Source organism: Pleurodeles waltl, chromosome 4_1 (genome assembly GCF_031143425.1).
Source record: "Pleurodeles waltl isolate 20211129_DDA chromosome 4_1, aPleWal1.hap1.20221129, whole genome shotgun sequence".
Classification (NCBI taxonomy): domain Eukaryota; kingdom Metazoa; phylum Chordata; class Amphibia; order Caudata; family Salamandridae; genus Pleurodeles; species Pleurodeles waltl.
The window spans coordinates 362,019,507-362,042,150 of NC_090442.1; positions in this window are offsets into that span (position 1 = coordinate 362,019,507).

Below are 22,644 nucleotides of genomic sequence, written 5' to 3' on the forward strand. Positions count from 1 at the left end.
GCAGTCTCTGGTGTCCTCTCCATTGTGGCAATGGCAAGGTTACCTGTGAGAGAAGAGGAACACAGAGTTTCTGTAAGTGATACAACAAGTGATGTTTCAATTAGAGTATTAGTGATTTTGTGTGAGGTACACACCATGCCTTTACATGATCGTCAGAAAGGTCAATGACAACTGCTGCAAAATCTTACTTAGTACAACACAAGACTCTGTAATTTCAATACCACCCTTAAAGATCATAAACTATGTTGGTAGCCATTAGACTGCTGATACCATCTTATATTGTCAGACTACTGACATGGGTGTTCACCTTTAATTGTTTATTTAGTGAAGTGTCTGGCATGATACATTGCCCAAAATAAGCTGAACAATGCACAATAGTGTCAGAGTAGGGACACAGTATGGGAGTAAGCATGACATTGACCTATATCTGGATTTACTGCATGTGCATCCACTTAGGCATCCAGATTTCCACACCTGGTGAGTGAATTTCAATCTTAGGGATCTTTCTATAAGGGCTATATGATGGGGCACTCAGCTGTAGCTGTGTTTTGCTTGTAATTATAGTAGGAGTGGGCCTTTGCTTTGATGTCATTGCCATAAACTGTTTCACAGTTGGACATTCATGATGTGTTAGATTGGTAGTTAGTTTCATATGTATGACATCTCACTTTTGGTGCACTGTTCAGGTTTTCATAATGGTAGGATACTGCCTTCTGGGAGTTGTAGTCCAACAGTTCTCAGTACTTCACATGCCATTCCCAAGGGGAATGGATGCCAGATGAGTTTAGTGGCCAGAGAGAGGTATTAAGACATTTGGGCAGAGGGGTGGTGGGTGATTTGTTAATTGTGGTGAGAGAAGGTGTTGAGGGAACATGCAGGACAAAACAAATTGGGTGACACGAATGTTATGGGGACTTACCCAACTCCACTTCCCCAGGTATTCCTATCAAGCCCTCAGAATGCAGTATGTCCAAGACCTTCTCCTCCTCAGATGTGAAAGTAAGGGGGGGAAGTGGGGGCCAATGCCAGTCTTCAGTACCAACAGCTGGTACCTGGATGCCATGGAACACACCTTCCCCTGGAGGTCGTTCCACCTCTTCCTGATGTCCTCCCTTGTGCATGGATGGGTGCCTACAGCATTGACCCTGTTGACTATTCTTTGCCACAACTCCATTTTCCTGGCTATTGAGGTTGGCTGGACCTGTGCTCCGAAACGCAGGCATTTTTGTGGGGACATGGTAGTGGTGGTAAAGGAAGTGAGGTAGTGTTGAAAGAAAAGGGCTGAAAAAACATAAGTGATGAGGTGTAGGTGCTGTGATGTGTGTGGGCAATAGTTGTTGTGTATAACAGTAAATTGTGGGTTGTGCAAGTGTGTGATGTATGTGTGGAGAAATGTGTATAGGTGCCAGAAGTTGTTTTAGGAAATTGCGTTGGTTATTGCTCCTCTGTGGCTGTGAGTAGTGTTTTGTTTGCAAAGGACTGTAGGTTGTGTAGGGGTGTGTTATATAGTGGAGTGTGTAGGTGTGTCAAGTGTGTGACTGTGTGTCAGGTGTAGGATTTTCAAACTATCCAATGTGGTGTTGTGTTCAGTGTGGTGTGAGTTGAGACAGCTGAGGTTCACCCCACCAATAGTTTTCCACCATGAAATAACCCCGGTTGTGATTTGTGGATTGTGTTCTGATGGGGGGATTTTTATCGGGCTGGTGATGATGGTGGTGCAACAGCCTCTTTTCCATCCTCCAGAGTTATGGTGGTTTCAACAATTTGGCTGTTTTTTGGCAGACTTCATAGTGTAACTCTAAATACGGCAGTCTGATTACCGTCATGGTGGTCTTTTGACGGCAGCCACAGCTGCAATCTTTCAAAAAGACCGCCAAACTAGTAATGAGGCCCGAAGTGACTGAAAAGAAGAAAAGAAGAGGAAATTAAAAAAAAAGAAAAAGACTAACTCAAAGAAATTAATCTGAAGAAGGATTGCATTGAATTGCTCATCTTTACAAGCTATATTTGTTGTTATACTTGATTTATTGATGGAAGATCTGATTTTAGAGACAACATGTGTAATGCCAATAGAACTAGGTGCAAGATATTTAGGAACTTTACTGAAATTTATAGGTTTTGTGGGAATAGCAATAGTATTAGTAATAAACTTTACACCTGACATGGAGAAAACTGTAGTAGATTATGTAAATGCATCACACTAACCAGAGTTAGATGAAATGATTTAGAAACATTATTTGTAGACTACATGGATTAAGATTATTAAATTAATATTGATTCTAGATTAGTACAAGAAGACACTAAAGCTTTCGAAATTGAAAATTGTTACGTGTGTACACACAGGCCCTCTTCGGCTGATGAACAGGTTTTCTTTCACAATATTCCACTCTCATGTGCAATCTCTTGTAGTATCTTTCTTAGTGTAGTGCGTAGGCAATAACACTTTGAAAATTATTTCTCAAATGTTGACATGGTACTTTCTAAAGTTCCACTAATGAAAAGCATGAATTTAAACTCACAAGCCAAAGACTGCATGGCATTAATTTAGACATTTTCTTCCTGGTAACACTGTTAAAGCTCATGAGAGAAACCTAGCATGATTAATGACGTCACAAGAAAAACCTTTTATTATGATGCTAGAGAAGAGAAATGAACAATTTGCAAAAAGTGTGTATAAAAGAGGGGATGTACAGCAGTATGTATGGAGAAAAGAAGAGTATGAATTTAGAAAGAAAATGTCTGTACCTAACTGAAGTTAGACAAAAGACGCACAGTAAAAATATTTGTGTTTAAAAGGAGAATTAGTGGAAGAAAGACACCAGGAGGGATTAGCAATTGTGAGCATGTGTTTGAGTTGTGTGGAGGTTACAAGAAGATGAACCTACTATACCTGGAGTATATTTCATATGTAGAGAGAATGAATATTTTTGTTTGTCTGCATTTTGGGAGGGTATTTGTTACTGAGGCTTTCTGTTTACAAAGATGTGTCATATACAAAGCTTAGATGCATACACCAACATAAAAAAGATACTCACGTAGTGTAAGTGAGGGAACACAATTAGTTGGAGACATATTTGGAGCAATCATACCTGCAGTAGGAGTGATTTTGAATGATGAAAAGATCAGAAAGCTTTTAACAGTAGTTAATAGGATGCCAGCTAGTACTTCTGGAGCCTTATTAATAGAAAACACTGAGCTTGTAGGTGGTATATTTATGGTTTTACAGAACCGCTATGTGTTAGATGCCCTATTACCGTGGAAAGGCAGAGTCTGCAATATGTTAAAGATTGAGAACTGTTGTACCTACAGTCTTGATGAGAGTAGAATGATTGTGAGTTGTGCAAAGAATATATCTGATCTACATCTTGATTCAGAACCTCTAGAAACCACTAGTGTAGTTCACAGCTTCAAAAAGGAATTCAGTACTATAGCTAGTTGGTTTAAGACAATAGAAGGAAGCAATATCGAAACTGTATTAGTTCCTGTTTTAATAGTAGTTGCTTGCTTCTTATCTACTCTAGCTATAATAAAGACGATAAAAATGATACTAGTCAAAAAGAAAGCTCTACAGACATAAAGAAAAGAATGAAAAGGGGTTATAATTAAGCTTATGAGATACTGAAAGAAAGTGAAAATTTGAAAAGGAAAAAACATGACACTGAAGAAGAAGACGACGAAAGTGAATTGTAACAAATACATCTGTGCATGGGTTGTGATGGTTCCAAACCATCAAAGGAGGGAAACTGTTGAGGTGATTTATTAAAATCAGATTAAATTTACTAATAATCCATATGAGTGAAGACTAGGCCTAACCAGAACCTGCATTTTAAAAGTGCATTTCTCTTTCTAAACTTTGCATGGCCTGTGCATGGCCTGACTCGCTAGAAATGTCAATGTAACGAAGTCCAGCATGCTTTAACTAAACAGAAATATTTATCTCGTAACCTTGGCACGGCCTTTGCAGTGTTGTAATTTAGTAGCGATTAGATTAAGCATTAGCAGAAGACATCTTGGGCCAGATGTAGGAAGATAGCAAATTGCGAGTTGCAAATTGCGAGTCCTTCCGACTCACAATTTGCAACTCGCAATTTGCAATGCAGAAAGGTGTTTCAGACACCTTCTGCGACTCGCTATTGGGTCGCAAAGACCCACCTCATTAATGTTAATGAGGTGGGTCGCAGTTTGCGACCCCATAGCGAGTCTGGGCACTCACAGGGATGGTGGCCTGCTGGAGACAGCAGACCACCATGTCCGTGACTGCTTTTAAGTAAAGCAGTTTTTTTTTTCCCATCTGCAAATAGAAAAAAATACCGAAACCTTTTGTTTCGTTTTTTTTCAGAGTAGGCTCTGAAAAAATAATTTTGTGATCATTCACAAAGGGGATGGGGTCCCATGGGGACCCCTTCCTGTTTGCGAATGAGTTACCATCCACTTCAGGTGGATGGTAACTGCGAGTTGATTTGCGACGCTTTCGCGGTCGCAAATCAACTTACATCGCGGTGCGAGTCGCAAATAGGAAGGGAACACCCCTTCCTATTTGCGAGTCGGAAACACATTTTGCGAGTCGGTTCCGACTCGCAAAATGTGTTTCTGCATCGCGTGCGGGCATTAGTGCCTCGCAAACGGCGTTTTTCGCCGTTTGCGAGGCGCTAATGCCTTGCTACATCTGGCCCCTTGTATTTAGCAACTATTGTGAACATTTTGCGGAATCCATTTGTATTCATGACAGCCATTTTCTCTGCCACATGCTGCCATGTGCTCACCATGTGCTCTGTCCTACCTTCCTGTTAACTACTCTTGAAAATCTGTCTAGTGACAAGTTATCTTTAGCATCTCCCACTTTGCGCATGCCCAGTAAGGTCTGCAGCTGTTAGTAATTAGTAACCAACAGTAATGTGTCTACTAGTCCTTGAAAACTGTTAGCCCCTCCTACCTGTTGACTGTGCATTTCCATATGACCTTATATGTATATAAGTCTTTCTTCTATAATTGTACCACCTTCTTTTAGCCCCTGCGTGGGTATAAAAGGACCATGCTCTCTTAGTTCAGTGTGCTACTTCAAACATTACCGAAGGGTGCTGTTTGAACTGTAGTACCACCTCATGAGGTTAATAAACGTTGTTTTTTATTTCAGTTTTTGTGCCAACTTCTTCCTATATGGTCTGAGGACTTTGTGCAGAGAAGGGCGAACCCCTTGCACTAGTAGGCATTGCTGAGGCTTACTTCGACAAATTGGCGCCCGAACAGGGACTCATTGGCGACTCAGACGCCCGACGGATTGGTCACGACGAAGGATTGGGATCTCGCTGCAGACGATTAATGCCTGAGGAGACCCGAGTCTTGGCAACCACTGCATTTTTCCCTTCTTTCTGATTTGACCATCCAGGCGGCGCCAGTCCTCGACTGAGATCCTTTTTGTTCATTTGTTGTGCAGTGACCATTTGGTCGATTTTAGAACTTGGCAGTTGGAACCTGGATGCCCTATGATTGGTAAGAGCCGTTTTGCAGCACTTGCTGTGGGTTTTGATGCCTTTGTTTCACCACTTACTGTGGCTCTCGTGTTTTGGGTGACTAGTCAATTTGTGTCCTTTGAATTGATATATAAATTGCAATTTATATAGGCAGGTAAGGAGGAGAATTTTCTCCAATTTAATTTTGATTTGAATGGCACATCGTACTAGAGGTACTTTAAGTGCTACTTTGATTATAATACTGCATATTCTGCACTATTTTTGGCATGCCCGTTTTTAGCGCACTTCGTAGGATGTGTTGCTTTTGTAATGGTACCAATTTGAGACTGGGAAAATCGCAACCAGCACCCCCAGAGGGGACGCCCAATAGAGATATGTATGTTAAACATGGTCTTTCTTCTATAATGTGCAGCACATTATGGAATAAATACACTTGTGCGGATCCTGAGTTACGTTGGCCTATGCATGGGTCATTTGATTTGCGAAAGATTGAGTATGTGGAACAATGTATGTGTAAGCAAAGGTTTAGGCAAGATATGTTTGACTGTGTACGAATGTGGGGGAGAGAAGTGCGTGGACGAGTGAAGCGTGAGCAAGCCTTGCTTGAGAAAGAGCAGCGGAAGAATGTATGTGTGAAAGCATTGGAAATAAGAAAGAAAGAAATAAACGATTTAAAGGAGATAGAAGAGAAAGAATGTAAATTACAGGTAACTGGCCAATACACTGTTCGGCAACCTCTCTATCCTATCCTTAATAAACCGCACAATGATTTTTTGTTACTAGATCGCCCTCCACCTCCGTATGTCGTTCCTTCTGCCCCTCATGAGTTAGCTGAGGTCTCCGCTTCGGAGCAACAGAAGATACGAGACAATCACTCTATGTTGCCTGCTGACCGTGCGTCTGAGCTTAGATCTATTGCTCGTAAAGCAATTCGTAGCGTTGTCTCTGCTTCTGAACTTTTAGACATTATGAAAGGGTGGACGGAAAAGGAGCAGCTATATTTTACTGAGGCATTTGGCACAGAAGTTATTGAACTATTTCGGAAATATTCTGATGAGTTAGAGCCCGATGATGTAGCAGCTGGTCATAAGCAAATGTGTGATGGTCTTTTTGTTTTCTCCCAGGTGGCTGATGCAATCAGGCGTTTGGTGAAATTATGTGTTGCGGCAGTCCGTTTGCAAGAGGAGAAAAGGGCCGTGGACGTAGTTGCACGGACATCTCAGACCGGCGGGGTTCAAGCTTCCATCTTCGGAACAGATAAGACTATGATAGTTCACGCAAAACCAATGCGGGAGGCCGCGCCTTTGTATGTTACTCCTAAAGGATCGGGCTCGAGAAGCACTTCCTGACAGATTTACAGGTGAAGGACATGAACTCCGACCTGGTGACCAGATGATGATTAAGTCCTTTGAAAGATTAAGCAGCTTGGAACCAAGGTGGGTAGGCCTAGAGCAGGGGCTCCTTGCAACAAGGACGGCAGTTCAAGTGACGAATCGAAAGAATTGGGTCCATTGTACTCACTGCAAGAGAGTGCTACCTACCTTGTTGGAACCTGCTGTGCTGACTGATCATCGAGAGATTTTGACTACGGAGAAAGGCCGTGCTATATCACCTGACGAATCTGCGGAGTTCTTCCCGGACCATACAATTTCTGGAGTGTTGCAATATATTTGAGACCAAGGAAAGAATCTGTAGTGCTGGAGTAAACTGTTTGAGCTACCGCCCTGGGTTAGTGAAACGGAGAGCCAATGTGGCAAGGGGGGGGGATCAGCCATGCATTGGAGTAATGACACCCGTCTTGGCCCGTGGTGAAGAAATCACCGGCTGCCCAGGGATAAGAGCTCCAACGATTGTTTTTAATTAATTTCTGGAAGGGTCGATTATCACTGTTGCTAAAATGAATAACAAAGTGATCATTAGTACTATGGGGTTTGTTGTTGTTTTGGTGGTTATAGCAATAATCACCTGGTTTGTTGAAAAGATGGCTCCTGCTCGTGAGTTTTTTGTTGCCACTACTCCAGTACCAGAGGATCACTATTACTTTACGCTTCCCTATCATGAGCAGAAGCACTGTCAATCGTACTTCAATAATACTTTCATTCAGATGTTGCATCATACTCATAATACTACAAATACTACTAACTGTTAGGTATGTGGAATGATACCTGCGCATCAAAAGAAAGGAGGAACACCTTTCATTCCTCTTCCTTTTTCACACAATGGTTCTTGTCAAGCTTGGTATACGCTTTTGTTTGCATCTGGAAAACGTACAGAGGGCGGACTTCTTTTTCGCCTTAATGAAGTATGCTACCAAGACAAAGATGGGTATCCCCAAGCCAAAGGAACTAAATGGGAATGGGAAGAGTATCAACCGGACAATGTTTCAATACCATATGTCTTCACAAATATAAGAGACTCTGACAAGAAAGAATAATTTGTGATTTCTGTTACAAAAACTAAATCAGATTTATGTATACGTAGCACTGGGCGAATTCCAGTGGGGACAAGCGATTGTACCTTGATTTTAACTATTGAGGAGGCAAATAATAGTCGTTTTACAGCTTCACATAATACATATTTTGCTTGTGGTAACTATGGATATTACCAACTACCTGTTGGGTGGGCAGGTGTGTGTTATGTATCTTTTCTATTACCCCCTGTGTTTTTGGCACCTGCATCATATTACCGAGCTTTTAAACTGTTCAATGACATCATTAAAAATAGATATAAAAGGACAATAAGTACAAACGAGGTAGACCAAACGGACACTAGCCTGCAACAATATGTTGATTTTAATTTAGGGTTGTTCTCCTTTGTGGGTGCTGCGTTAAACAGTAGGAAAGTGAGACGATTGACTAGGGTTGTGGAAGCTGTTACCAATCCGGCAGCTCTGGCACTTGGGTTATTATCCAGGAGCTCCAAATTGCGAGGATTGTAGCGCTCCAAAATCGTATGGTACTAGATGTGATATTAGCTGATCGATGTGGTGCATGTCGCATCATCGGTAGTAGTTGCTGCGTTTTCATTCCAGATCACTCACCTTCAGTATATGATGCAATATCTAAATTGCCTAAAATTGCTGCAGAAATTCACACAGAGACTGGTACTTGAACTTTTTCTGGATGGTTTTGGGCTCTTGTTTCCGCTTGGGGCTGGAAACTATTGACTATCCTATGTGTAATGATTGCAATATTTTTCACATGCTGTATCTGTATTCAGTGTGGTCCAATGTTCTGCTCCAGGTGTATTATTGCTTGTATGCCTACCAAAAGAGATATTACAGAAATGAAAGCACAACACATGTTAGATAAGGAAATAGCTGAAATGATGAGCATAAATATACAAGATGAATATTTAGATTATCCCAGAAAGACAAATGTCTTCAGCTAATGCTGAAAGGGTCGTCTGTTGTAATTTAGTAGCGATTAGATTAGGCATTAGCAGAAGACATCTTGTTTTTAGCAAATATTGTGAACATTTCGTGGAATCCATTCGTATTTATGACAGCCATTTTCTCTGCCTCATGCTGCCATGTGCTCGCCATGTGCCCTGTCCTACCTTCCTGTTAACTACTCTTGAAAATCTGTCTAGTGACAAGTTATATTTAGTATCTCCCACTTTGCATATGCCCAGTAAGGTCTGCAGCTGTTAGTAATCAACAGTAATGTGTCTACTAGTCCTTGAAAACTGTTAGCCCCTCCTACCTGTCGACTGTGCATTTCCATATGATCTTATATGTATATAAGTCTTGCTTCTATAATTGTACCACCTTCTTTTCGCCCCTGTGTGGGTATAAAAGGACCATGCTGTCTTAGTTCAGTGTGCTACTTCAAACATTACAGAAGGGTGCTGTTTGAACTGTAGTACCACCTCATGAGGTTTACAACTTTGGAGGTGGTGTTAATCCATCCCAAAAGTGACGGTAAAGTGGCGGATATACAAACAGCCGTATTACGAGTCCATTATATCCTATGGAACTCGTAATACGGCTGGTGGTATATCCGTCACTTTACCGTCACTTTTGGGACGGATTAACACCACCTCCAAAGTTGTAATAACCCCCTTTGTCTTTTATTTCAGTTTCTGTGCCAACTTCTTCCTATATGGTCTGAGGACTTTGTGCAGAGAAGGGCGAACCCCTTGCACTAGTAGGCCTTGCTGAGGCTTACTTCGACACTGGGAATGTCAAGCTTTGCAAAATTAACATTTGCTTCTTTATGAATAAGCTTATATTGCAGAGATGCATGGGAAGGGAAGGGATGAATTTTGAATGCATTAGAAATTCATACATGTGTCTTGTTTTCCAGAGAGTGAAAGTGTGTGAGAAATTGTGTGTATGTTGCCAATGTAGTTATTTATGAAACATATTCTGAAACTTTAATATGAAGCTATTGTTTGCCTGCTATCTCAAGCTGAAGACGACTCATACAGACAAGCATACTCGACAGTTGATTGGTCATGAGCTGACATTGTGATACATGATTATTAGTTTGTAAACGTTTATTATGCATAAAATGAGCCCCAGGGAAAATAGCAGCAGTGGGCATTCAGACAGAGACGACTAACGAGAGATTTGCTCTTTTTCTCTCTCTCAGACTCAGACAAACTGAATTCTTGATACATTCAATTGCTCTGTGCCTAGACTATTTCTGCTATGATACTCTTAATGAGTGCTGATAACTTTATTGACTAAACTGCTCTCTAGAAAATGTATCCTTTTACTAAGTTAGAATATCAGAAGAGGGGCAGAATTGGAACTTGCTTCTTGCAGCAGTCTGTATTCTTGATTGTCTAATAAAGCTTGAGAACTTTATGAGAAAAACAAAACTTTAAAACTAAAAATCAACTCTCATTATTGACTCCAATTTAAGGTGATTTCTAAATGTTTTATTACTAATTGATTTGATAAATAATGCCAGCTTACTTACAACTCCCAAGACTCCCTCTGAGGGCCACTAGGTGCAGATTATTTCTATAAAATGTATAACTCTCCATGCTCCTGCACATCCACTAATGGATTGTGGTGCATTTCCAGATTTACCAATACTGGTAAAACTGGGAACACATCAAAATACTACACCTTCCCAGGGGAGGCATACCTAGGGGGAATACCTTTCTCCTCATTTTTTCCTATTTCTATGTGTGCTGCATTCTGCATTCTGCAGCACACATAGAAAGAGGAAAAAGTCTCAGGGGATTGTTTCTGTGCAGGAAGGTATCCCTTCTGCACAAAAAAACTCCTGTCTACAATGCTGGCACCCTTGCACCACGGCACAAGTGTATCTGCGTTGATGCCAGGCAGCCAAAAAGGCAGAAGTGCAAGGACAGTAACGTATTATATTATATTAAGTACATCACATTCTTTCTCTTTCATGCAGTGCAGCAAGGTGGTGGCTGCACTGTGCTGCATGAAAGCTACATGAGTATGCTCCTAATTTTTTACTGACTACTGAAAGTTAATGGTAACGCATTCACAAACGGAATGGGTTCCTAAGGGACCCTTTCCCCTTAAGAATGTTGAAAAAATATTCTTAAAAGTAGTATTAAAAAATGTTAGTTATACTTACTACATTTTCCTTTAAGTTGCATTCTCAGAAAGAAGTTGCCTTATTTAAAAGCAAGCTCAGATATGGTGATCAGCTGACCTCAGCCGGCAACCTTCCCAGTGATGGCGCTGATTCTTAGTAGGTCGCAATTTGCAAACTGTGTCATTGTTATTCATGAGGTCGGTTACATTTCAACACTCTGAAAATGTTGGGGGTGACCCAACCTATTTATACATAGGTTCGTTTGCCATATAAAACACTGATCACAAAAATACTGGGTACAAATTGCGACCAGACATTTGCAACACGTTATAGTACAAATGGCCCTAAATCCCTTATCAACAACATTTGCATTAATGCTACTGTTCTGCTAGTTCTAAATAAGGCCCACAGTATAACTACTCATAGTGTTTCATTTTAAGGTATGAGGCCTCTCTAACATGTTCTACAACTTATTATTTATTCTGTATTTATTAGCTGTGCCCTACGCACTTTTTTGCAAATAAAATAAAACGATATTTTTTTAAATTACTCTTAATTTTTAAATTCTGCTAGTTGCTTACAGGCAATCCTTAGCTCAAACACAACATTATGTCAGAACTTTAACATTTGAAAAAACACATTTCACATCTGCACCCCTCATTTTTGAAGGTCTCTAACGCAACACAACTTAATAGAAATGTAATGGAAAGACAACTAACTATTGCAATCAACAGCGGCAGACTACTGTTTCTCCTTAAGTCATAGTAATACTTCAATTGTTTATCTACAGCTTTCCAAAATGAGAATTTGTGGACAGTGCTGAATGGAAAAAAAAAACACAAGAAAAGTTCGTGTACATTTATTGTGAAAGTATGTGAACAGTGTCAGGGCTAAATCAGAAAGGGAATAGGGACGTGTTTGTGTGTGTCTGCTTGTGCGTGTGAACTTTCCTCCAGCATACTGCAATAGATGGACATAAAAAGAAGAACAGCAATGCATTTCCCACACAAAAACAGCAACCAGGGATTTCCACTGGAGGCTGAAGATGCTATTACGTTCTGATTCTGGCAAGGGCAGCTGAACATTTCCTATCATTTTCTGTCTTATGTATGCACAGTCGTATAAACTTCCCAAGGCCGAGCTACAAGGCACATTCGTAGGAGAATGCAGTGTTCCATTACATGCATCTATTTGTATAACACATGAGGGATTTCAACTGTTTGTGCAAATACATTGCCATTAGGGGAAACCACATCTGGAAATCATTTACAGAGATTATCAATAAGGGAGCAGCCAGGCCGTGGATATTCCCCGCCTCAGCAGAGCTTAAGCATTGTCGTCATAAGAAAGAAACCGCAGTCTACTGAAAAAAATGGTTTCTCATTAATATGGCAGGAAATGAGTGGGCTAATAAACATAGGGTAACCACACCAGTGCAGCAGCCTTGCGCTCCGTATTATGCTTCCTTCTGTCATGCAACAGGATCTTGAGTTGTTTAATACCAGTTTGCGCGAAACGAAACCATCAAGTCATTTGAATTGTTCTTACCCTATGGGGCTGAATTAAGAGCCCCTAGCGCCTCCTTGCGCCTCATTGGTATCATATTTTTTATACTAATGTGGCCTAACCAGGCCAAAATAGCTGCGCCAAATGTACAAAGTGGCACAATTCATGCATTGTGCCACTTTGAACGCTTTGTGCTACATTTTGCCTGCACCAGGCATAATGGATGCAAAAGGGGTGTTCCCCTGTTGGGGGAGAATGGGCGAAAATATGGCGCAAGGAAATTTAAGAGATTTCTTTGCATCTTTTTTTCGGCACTTTTAATGCGTGCTCAGGGCAGGCGTTAAAAGGAGGCAAACTATTGTTTTCAATGGGTCTCAATGGGTTTTGCAGGATTAGCGTCAAAACGTTTTACGCTAGTCTGGCAAAGCTCCGAAGTAGCTCTAGTTTCCCTAACTACCGTCATGATGCGTCATATCTTAGATACAGGGCACACATGGTGCAGTTAGGGGGGCGCTAAGGGATGCAAGAAAAGTGGCGCTGCACTGTGTGCAGCGCCACTTTTCTTAAATCAGGCACAATCAGGTGCAAGCGCTTTTCGACCTGTTGTAAGTTTTCTTGGCCTTATAACCACGCCGATCACTTTCACTTGCCTTTCAAAAATACCTTGAGGTTGTTGGTAAATGCTTTACATTTGTCCTGCCCTGGGACGGTTTTGTTCCCGCCTCGCCGACTGACCCTGTTACATGGATTATCGCACAATTGCCTATATACTTCAGCGTGGGCAAACTATTTTTTTCTTTTGTGTTCCACCATGGCCATGGCACTCACAGCGTGAACAGCGCAGAACAGCGTGAACTCCATCGGCGGTATTGAAGCTCTGGCCACATTGTTCACACTGTTACCAAATCAGAGTTATTTCTTTTGGCCTTCACATTCCATAGCTTTCACAAAAACATTTGTAACTGATAAATGTTTTACGTAAGAAACACAGAAATCCTCAAAGCGGCACTCCTGACACAGCACGAGTGCCGATTCTACAATAATCACTGCAGTCGGGAAACTCCCCCCATACTGCTTTACAGGCCATTACTTTTAGAAAACATTTTTGCTCATAACTCAGCCTATGGTGGTCCTACAACAATCGTACCAACACAGAAACGTTCATGACAATGCGCTTTCTCTGTCTACATCATCTCTGGGGCCCCCCACTATGTTAGTAGGGACCCTAAATAGAAACCCCTCCCACTGTTGTGTCTTTTTAAGCTCTCTCATGGCTGGAACTTTTGTTTTGCAACTGGCAGTAAGTATGTTTTAAGGACCTTGTTTTGTTATATCATTGCAGTAGGCCAGCTAGCCTTCAAAAAGTGTAATGCACTACGTTCTCTAGGTGCTAAATATATGGTTACTCTGCATTATTTTCTGCTATTCTCTTTTTACGTGGTTATGCCCTCCAGGGGCTAACTATATGGTTACATGGCTATGTTTCTTACAAGTGCTATTTTTATTGTGGTGTCCTTTAGGGGCTGTTCTGAGCATTACAGTCTAATGCCAAAAGTTTATTTCTGATAGAGGTTTTTGTTAGGTTTGCATGATGATTGTATATGTTTTATTAATCTCTCCTTATTGCAATTATGACCATGATTCAGGCCAACTTAACATCCTTATTACACTGTGACTGTTTGAACACTCTTGATGTGTTTGGGCGACCCTTCTAGTTTGTTTCTCTCGTTACTCCTCCATGGATGTCTTGGGTCTTTTTTTGGGGAATTGTGTTAGCAAGCCAGAATCTGATGGTGGGGTGATAAAAGTGGTATTCTATTGGAACTAGCATGGCAGATTTGAATTCAGATGCTGAATGGCATAATTTCCAGATAGAGGAAGAAGGTCAGTGGAAGTGCTTTAGTTATATGCAGGGCCACTGGAATTATGTGGTAATAAAAAATACCAAATTATGAGGCAGGATTGACTAATTTATGTGGCAAGAAAAGTCCAGTTATGAATGTACGATGACAATAGCTCTAACTCAAGAAAATGCAAGACCTATTGCATTGCAAATGTTTGTTTACCAATGGTATTTAGATCCTGTTGTTTGGCACAGTGTTTGCAATTCAAACAGCTACAATGTGTTGATGACTTTGGAATGGACCTGCTAATGGTTTATTGGTCTTTTCTGTGTCAGAAAGCAGAGGATAGTGGAAGGGATGATCCAAAAGAACAAATGTTCCTCTTTAAAAGCTTTAACTAAACACTGAGTAGGTCTAGCTTGACTCCTAAAATGGTGACACATGGGGTTCTAAGCCATGTAATGTGTAAATCTACTAGACATTGACTTTGCTTCATAATTTACGAAGATTGACGCACGTTTAATGGTTCACAAGTTGCTAAAGGAGTGCACATGGAAATCTGTGCAGTTTGTGGTCCTCTATGCAAACTGCATGTCCACAAGTAGGTTGCGAAATGAATATAGAGGAAACATTTAAAAGGTAAATTTTTTCCATTTCTTTTGTCCAATGGGGAAACATTTGCCCCATGGAAAATGTCTTTCCTTGCCCTACTGTGAAATTCAGATGTATCATTTTTTCCTTCCCTTGAAAAAGTATGGAGAAAGTACGTGTTACTAGGGGCATGGTTTTGGAATATCCAGGAGGGAATATAAAGGTCGCACAGTATCATAACCAGAATATCATGGACTAAAATATTACAAGTAAGAATGTATAACTTTTTTATACCCAGCTCTGGTGCTAAATTCCTAAAAGAATAAGTGCGAGACCCAGAGGTTTGCTCAGAAGCTTACAGCTTTTGTATGTCTGTGTGCCGAGTTCCAAGGTTCCGCAGTCTTGATTCCACCTCATGCCTCATAAATCAGCCACCATACACACCTCTCCCCTTTATCTGACACTTGTAGATTCTTGCTTTCTATGTTTGTCACATTTCTTCTACTTTTCCCCTTTAATGTTTTTCACTATCCTGCTGTGTGTCAAAGTCTGATGAGGCTCAATAAATGCTAGTACTTTTTAGAAACTGTTTTTCTCGTTGACAGAGGTATGCACCCTGATCAAGCAGGAAACACAGTCCTAGTCAGGGTAAGTCAGAAACCCTAAATTAACCTGTGCTCACCCTCTGGTAGCTTGGCACAGAGCAGGCATGCTTAACTTAAGAGGTAATGTGTAAGGTATTTGTGCAGCACTGCAAACAGTAAACAGTAAACACACCGCACACAAATATTCCATACCAGGTTAGAAAAATAGAACTCAATTTAATAAATAAAACAAGACAACAGCAGCAAAAGTTCAATAAGTAGAACTTGAAATATGAATGTTTAAAAAATAAACGATTAAATAAAACTTTGAAACAAGAAGGTCAAACTGGGGTTATGTGATTGTACCAGACAGGGAAAAAGTAAAAATGCAGGCCGACTGCGATGGAGCATGGGCCAGTTACAGGGACCCAAGGAGGCAGCTGAACAAAAGTACCTTAATTCTGGTTGCATCAACTTCTAAGATGTGGAGAGCAGGCTGAAGTGATGCATCATTGTTGACCCCCGCACTGGTGGTGATGCATCGATCCTTCACATACAGTAGTGCAACTTCATAAACCGATTTTTTTTAATCAATGTTGTCTCTCCTCACGCAACTGGCCACTAGATCCTTAGGTATGCAAACCCTTTTTTTGCCTTCAGGTACTGCAGGTATGCTTCCACTGCCACCTGCCTTGCCTTGATTTCTAGCTCCTTCAGGCTCAGTTCATGAGCCAGCAAGATTTCCCTTTCCTCAAAGGCCCTTTTCTTCTCCTCCTCTTTCATTCTCAATGTTGCCATCTATAATTTGAACTCCATCTCCTCCCTCCTCTCAGCCAGCTCCTCTGGGGAGAGACCATGGGAAGAAACACTGCTCTCTGCTCTGATGGAGAGCTGCACTTCAGGGATCAGCTCTTCCCCTCCACTACAGGTATTTCCTCAAAAGGACCCCATACAGCTACTCATTCACTCCTAGCGTTACATCCAAATCAGCACAAGCTTCTGTCCAGGCCCTCAGTGTCTTTTGCAGTTCCACCTTCCTGGTGGTGCTCTTTACAGGAAGCCCAAAACCCTTGCAGAAATCCTTGAGCTGAGTCACAGAATAAAGCTCAAGGTTGGCCAGCTCAAATTCCATTTTTGCAGTTGCAGATGTAGTTTCTCCAGTTAGAGACATGACTTAGGTAAAAATTAAAAATGCCAATCAGGGAGGATTTAAAAGAATTTGATTTGGTCTTTGGTATGGAATAGTAGTATACACCAAATTACTGTATTGCACTACACAAATACAAGTCCTATCCCATTGCTGCCACCAGTGTTAGAAATTTGGGGCCAGATGTAGGTAGAAACCAATTTGCGAGTTGCAAATTGCGAGTCCTTCCGACTCGCAATTTGCAACTCGCAAATTGGTATGCAGAAAGGTGTCTCAAACACCTTCTGCGACTCGCTATGGGGTCGCAAAGACCCACCTCATAAATATTTATGAGGTGGGTCGCAGTTTGCGACCCCATAGCGAGTCTAGGCACTCACGGGGATGGTGGCCTGCTGGAGACAGCAGACCACCATGTCCGTGACTGCTTTTAAATAAAGCATTTTTTTTTTCTCTCTTTGCAGCCCGTTTTCCTTAAAGGAAAACAAGCTGCAAATAGAAAAAAATACCGAAACCTTTTTGTCCATGGGGCCACTGCCTGCTCTGAAAAAACAGTATTGTGAGCATTCACAAAGGGAAGGGGTCTCATGGTGACCCCTTCCCGTTTGTGAATGAGTTACCATCCACTTGAAGTGGATGGTAACTGCGGGTTGATTTGCGACCGCTTTCGCGGTCACAAATCAACCCTACATCGCGGTGCAACTCACAAATAGGTAGGGAACGCCCCTTCCTATTTGCGAGTCTGAAACACATTTTGCGAGTCGGTACCGACTCGCTATATGTGTTTAAGCATCGCGTGAGGGCATTAGCGCCTCGCAAACGGCGTTTTTCGCTGTTTGCGAGGCGCTAATGCCTTCCTACATCTGGCCCTTGGTTTCTCGTTGAAAGTGGTATGCACCCTGATCAATCAGGAACCACAGTCCTAGTCAGGGTGAGTCACAAACACACCCTAAATTAACCTGTGCTCACCCTCGGGTAGCTTATCACAGAGTAGTCAGGCTTAACTTAAGAGGCAATGTGTTGAATATTTGTGCAACACTGCAAGCAGTAAAACTGTGAAAACACTACATAAAAAGATTCTACACCAGGTTAGAAAACTAGATCTCAATTTATGAGCTAATATAAGACCAAAACAACAAGAATCCAATAAGTAGAACTGAATATACAAAATTTTACGGAATAAACTGTAAAATAGTTTTTAGAAACAAGAAGTGCCTACAGGGATATCTTGTTGCTCAAGACTGGGACAAAGTCATAAGTTCAGGCAGACTATAATGAAGTGCAGGCCGGCTACAGGGACCCAGTGAGGCTCGCTGAACAAAAGTACTTTAATCCTGGTTGTGTCAACATCGTGAATCCTTCCCACGCAGTAGCAAAGATGCAACAATTTTCTCCATGCAACTGCGACATGTATCAGGTCTGAGATGCAGCGGTACCAAAGGCGATGTACCAAGGTCGATCTGGACTGGAGAGGCGATGTGTTGACTCCAATCCAACCAAGGGGGTCGATGCTCCTGTTCTAATCCTTACAACAGGGCAATACATAAGTTCTGAACCACACATTGGCGGTGTTACATTGTTTCAGCTGCAGCAAACACCTTAATCCCACTTCCAAGGGCCCAGGACTGGGGTGGCACCACTTGGCACGGTAGACTCACAGATGGCAGATTACGGGTGTGAAGGCAGGTATGCTGGAAGTATTTTCATTCCCTGACACTTCAATCAGGAGACCTGTCAGCTGGCTCTTTGGGCCACTCTGGATTCTGGGTTGGAGAGATGCAGGTACAGTCCTTGTCTTTCGCAGTGAAGAGGGCAGCTGGAAGCAGGTCAGCACAGAAAATCAGGAGTCCAGCAGAGCAGCAGTCCAGCAGAGTGACTATACTTGTTGCAGAGGAGCAGTCCTTCTTCCTGGCAGAGTATGCATAAGTCGAGAATTTTACTAAGTTGGTGGTGTCAGACGTCCAGTACTTATACCCATTTTGAGAAAAGAAAAAGAAGGCCCCTGAATGTAATTTAAGGAGGGGGCGGATGAAGAGGAGACTAATCAAACATATGAACAATAACTACCTGACCTATAGATTTACAGGTTGCACCAGTCAAGACATTAAAACCTTTCAATAAATATGTGTTGAGACAAATCTTCAAAATAAGTACACACAATATATGTTTTATTTCATCAAACCATATGAATCAAACCACATTTTATCTTCATATTTAAAATATTTTTCCTTTTTACATAAATATAATTAGACACACCACTTTCTTGAAAACATTGGCCCTGATTTAAGAGGGTCTAGCACCACTTTAGCACCACCTAAGTGTAATTTTTTATACTAAGGCGGTGCAAAGGTGCACTTTTCCTCGTTCAAAATTTACAAAGTGGGGCAATTCATGCTTTGTGCCACTTTGCAACGCTTTGTGCAATATTATGCATGTGCTATACATACTGTTTGCAAAGGGGGTGTTCCTCCATTAGGGGGGCCGGAAAAATGGCATAAAGAAATCTAAGAGATTTCTTTGCGTCATATTTTTTGGCACTTTTAATGCCTGCTCAGAGCAGGCATTTAAAGGAGGCACACCATTATTCATAACGGGCCTCAATGGGCTTTGCAGTATGAGCATCAAAATGTTTGACGCTAATTCTGCAAAACTCCAAACTAGCATGAAAAATGTTGACGCTAGTTCCCTAACTATCGCCATTGTGTGCTGTATCGTAGATATGGTGCACACATGGCGGCGTTCGAGGGGATTTAAGGGGTGCAAGAAAAGTGGTGCTGCACCCAGTGCTTGTCTTAAATCTGGTCCGTTGTTCAAAGTTCACTCACATGGCCACTCTTACCCTAATTACCATTTGCCCAACATAGATTCACTAAAATAGTAGAATCATACTTCATTCAGTCATATAACACAACATTCATCCACCATACCACTTTCACATCATACATCACACCAAATTAAATACCATAGGGGAACAAAGCGGGAGATTATACATAAAGACTCAAGGTTTTTCTTAGACAAAATTCATATAAACATGCACATGGTGCTGATTTAATATATTCTATTGCACACTATCTCCTATTCACATTCAACACTTTGATATTTCATTTCTTTTCTATTTTCAATATTCAATAAATATAACTTTTAAACTTAAGTAATAATGATCATTTCATCTCATTGTGTATATTCTAAATTTCGTATCTCCAATATGTTGATGCTGACATGTGTTTCGGTTCCCGACCAAAATGTGACCATGTACCTTCCTCAGGGCTCTCAAAGGAATGTGTGCAATGTAGGGACAAGAGTGGGAAAGAGGCCTTGGAGAGGAATCCACAGCCTGAACCACAACCTTATGGGTACCTCTGCATATAGAGAAAGAAAAAGGATAAGCTCCTTTGCTGAGAAGAGCACAGCTAATAATCCATATGTTCCACAACTCCATTCAATAAGATTACTGATAAAAGGTATAAGGGCATTCAGGGCACTCACATACTTATAGAAACCCTTTGTATACTGTCCACACAAAAGGGCGTCCTGATGGAGGGAGTTTCAAAGACCTTACAATATGCTGATCTGCACTTCCCAAACTATTCTGCATGCATGGACCACAAACTGACAAAGGGCCTCATTCCGACCCTGGCCAGCGGAAGCACCGCCAACAGGCTGGCGGTGCTTCCTGGGCTATTCTGACCGCGGCGGTAAAGCCACGGTCAGAAAAGGGGAACCGGCGGTTTCCCGCCGGTTTTCCCCTGGCCCAGGGAATCCTCCATGGCGGCGCTGCTTGCAGCGCCGCCATGGGGATTCCGACCCCCTTGCCGCCAGCCTGTTTCTGGCGGTGCCAGGATGGCGGGAACGGGTGTCGTGGGGCCCCTGGGGGCCCCTGCACTGCCCATGCCACTGGCATGGGCAGTGCAGGGGTCCCCTAACAGGGCCCCATACAGATTTTCACTGTCTGCTTTGCAGACAGTGAAAATCGCGACGGGTGCCACAGCACCCGTCGCACCCCTGCAACTCCGCCGGCTCCATTCGGAGCCGGCTTCCTCGTTGCAGGGGCTTTCCCGCTGGGCCGGCGGGTGGCCTTTTGGCGGTCGCCCGCCGGGCAAGTGGGAAAGTTGGAATGGCCGCTGCGGTCTTTTGACCGCGCGGCGGTCATTCGGCGGTAGCCGCATGGCGGGCGGCGACCGCCGACCGCCGCGGTCAGAATGACCACCAAAGTCTTTAAGCAGAGAGCACTTGCACTTTAGCACTGGTTAGCAGTAGTAAAGTGCACAGAATCCTAAATCCAGCAGATAAGAGGTCAGAAAATGTGGAGGAGGAAGGCAAAAAGTTTGGGAATGACCCTGCAGAAAGAGTCATTTCCAACAGTCCTCAAAAATGAGTGCTGATGGGCCCCAACAGAGTGGTTGCCTCTAAGCAGTAATAGCTAGGACCTAGTTTCTATAGAATTTTTTGTTTTTGTTTTGCTAATAACTTTGGAACTGTTTGATGAGTCTTCACAAAATACGTCACTCACTTCCGCATCTGACTGGAAAGTTTTGGGGTGATCCATCAAATGGGACCGAGAAAAAGGGGGGTTCCCAAAAAGCTTTTTTCCCATTCATTTTTCCACAGGGATTTTGAACATCAATGCGATCTTCAGGTGCTATGGGCCCGACGAGATTCCAATGACCCTAATTAAAAGAGAGTCTGTGCTCCGGGCAAAACTACTACAACCAGTTTTTGTGCTCCTGTTATGCCCATGGTAAAATCCCGGAATCATGGTAGGGTAGTATAATTCTTCCTCTGTAAAAAGGGATATAGATCTATACCGTCAAATTGCAGACAAATCGCCCTCTTAGATGCAACAGGAAAGATATTTGCAAAAAGCATCCTCCTGCAACTGAATGATTGGGTGGAGGAAAATGGTATCTTACCAATGGAACAGGCAGGCTTTATAAAGGCCCATAATACCTTATTGATTACGCAAACTCTAATTGATAAGTATGTTCAGGCTAGGGGAGGTATCTTGTATGCGGCATTTATCGACTATTCCACAGCATTTGACAGAATGGATAGAGGTATACTGTGGAAGAAACTTCAAGATCTAGGGGTTCCTCCTGGTCTCCTACAATTGGTAATTGCCCTACATTCATGAACCTGGTGTAAGATCTTAATGGGTGGAGAACATGGACTGTCTTCAAAGGTATTAACAAAAAATGGCCTGAAACAAGGTTGCCTACTGGCCCCATTGCTTTTCTCTCTTGATATTCATGACCTACCCATAAGTCTCAGGAATTCCTCCGGCGATGCCCCTGCGGTGGGGGGCCGACCAATTGTGTGCTTAATGTGCGTGGATGATATAGTAGTGTATGACCTTACCCCAAAAGGCCTAAATCATCACTTGGCTGCCCTAAAAATCTACTCAGACAGGCACTACCTGGAAATTAATATAGCAAAAAACTCAGGTGATTTGCTTCTCTGGGAAGATAAATAGAAGAAAGATTTTGTATCCTTGGGTTATGGGTCAACCCAAGCTGGAACAGCAAGTTTCTTACCAGTTTCTGGGTAAGATCTTTTCTGCTTCAACAAAAGATCATGATCACATTCGCCATGACACGAATAAGGCTCTTTCACTTGCCCAAGGCCTGTCTGCCTTCCATAAGGCAAATGGTAAACGTCATTTCTTACACTTACTAACGGCCTATCAGGTCAAGATCTCAGCGACTCTTTTATACGCGATAGAGTGTATTGTTATAACCAAATGGGATTTTCTGGACAAGACAGAAGACCGCATTCTGAGACGCATGGTTTCTTGTAATCATGCAGTCTCAGGGGCTGCATTACGTCTTGAATTTGGCATAAGGAATATCTTTGTGCAAGGCCTTGTGGCAGTGATAAGAAGGGCACACAACCTCATGCATAGTGAGGAAAGTACATTGAGAAACCAGGTCTACAGTGAGATCTTTAACAATCTGAGGGAAAAAGCAGTTTTTTTGAGAA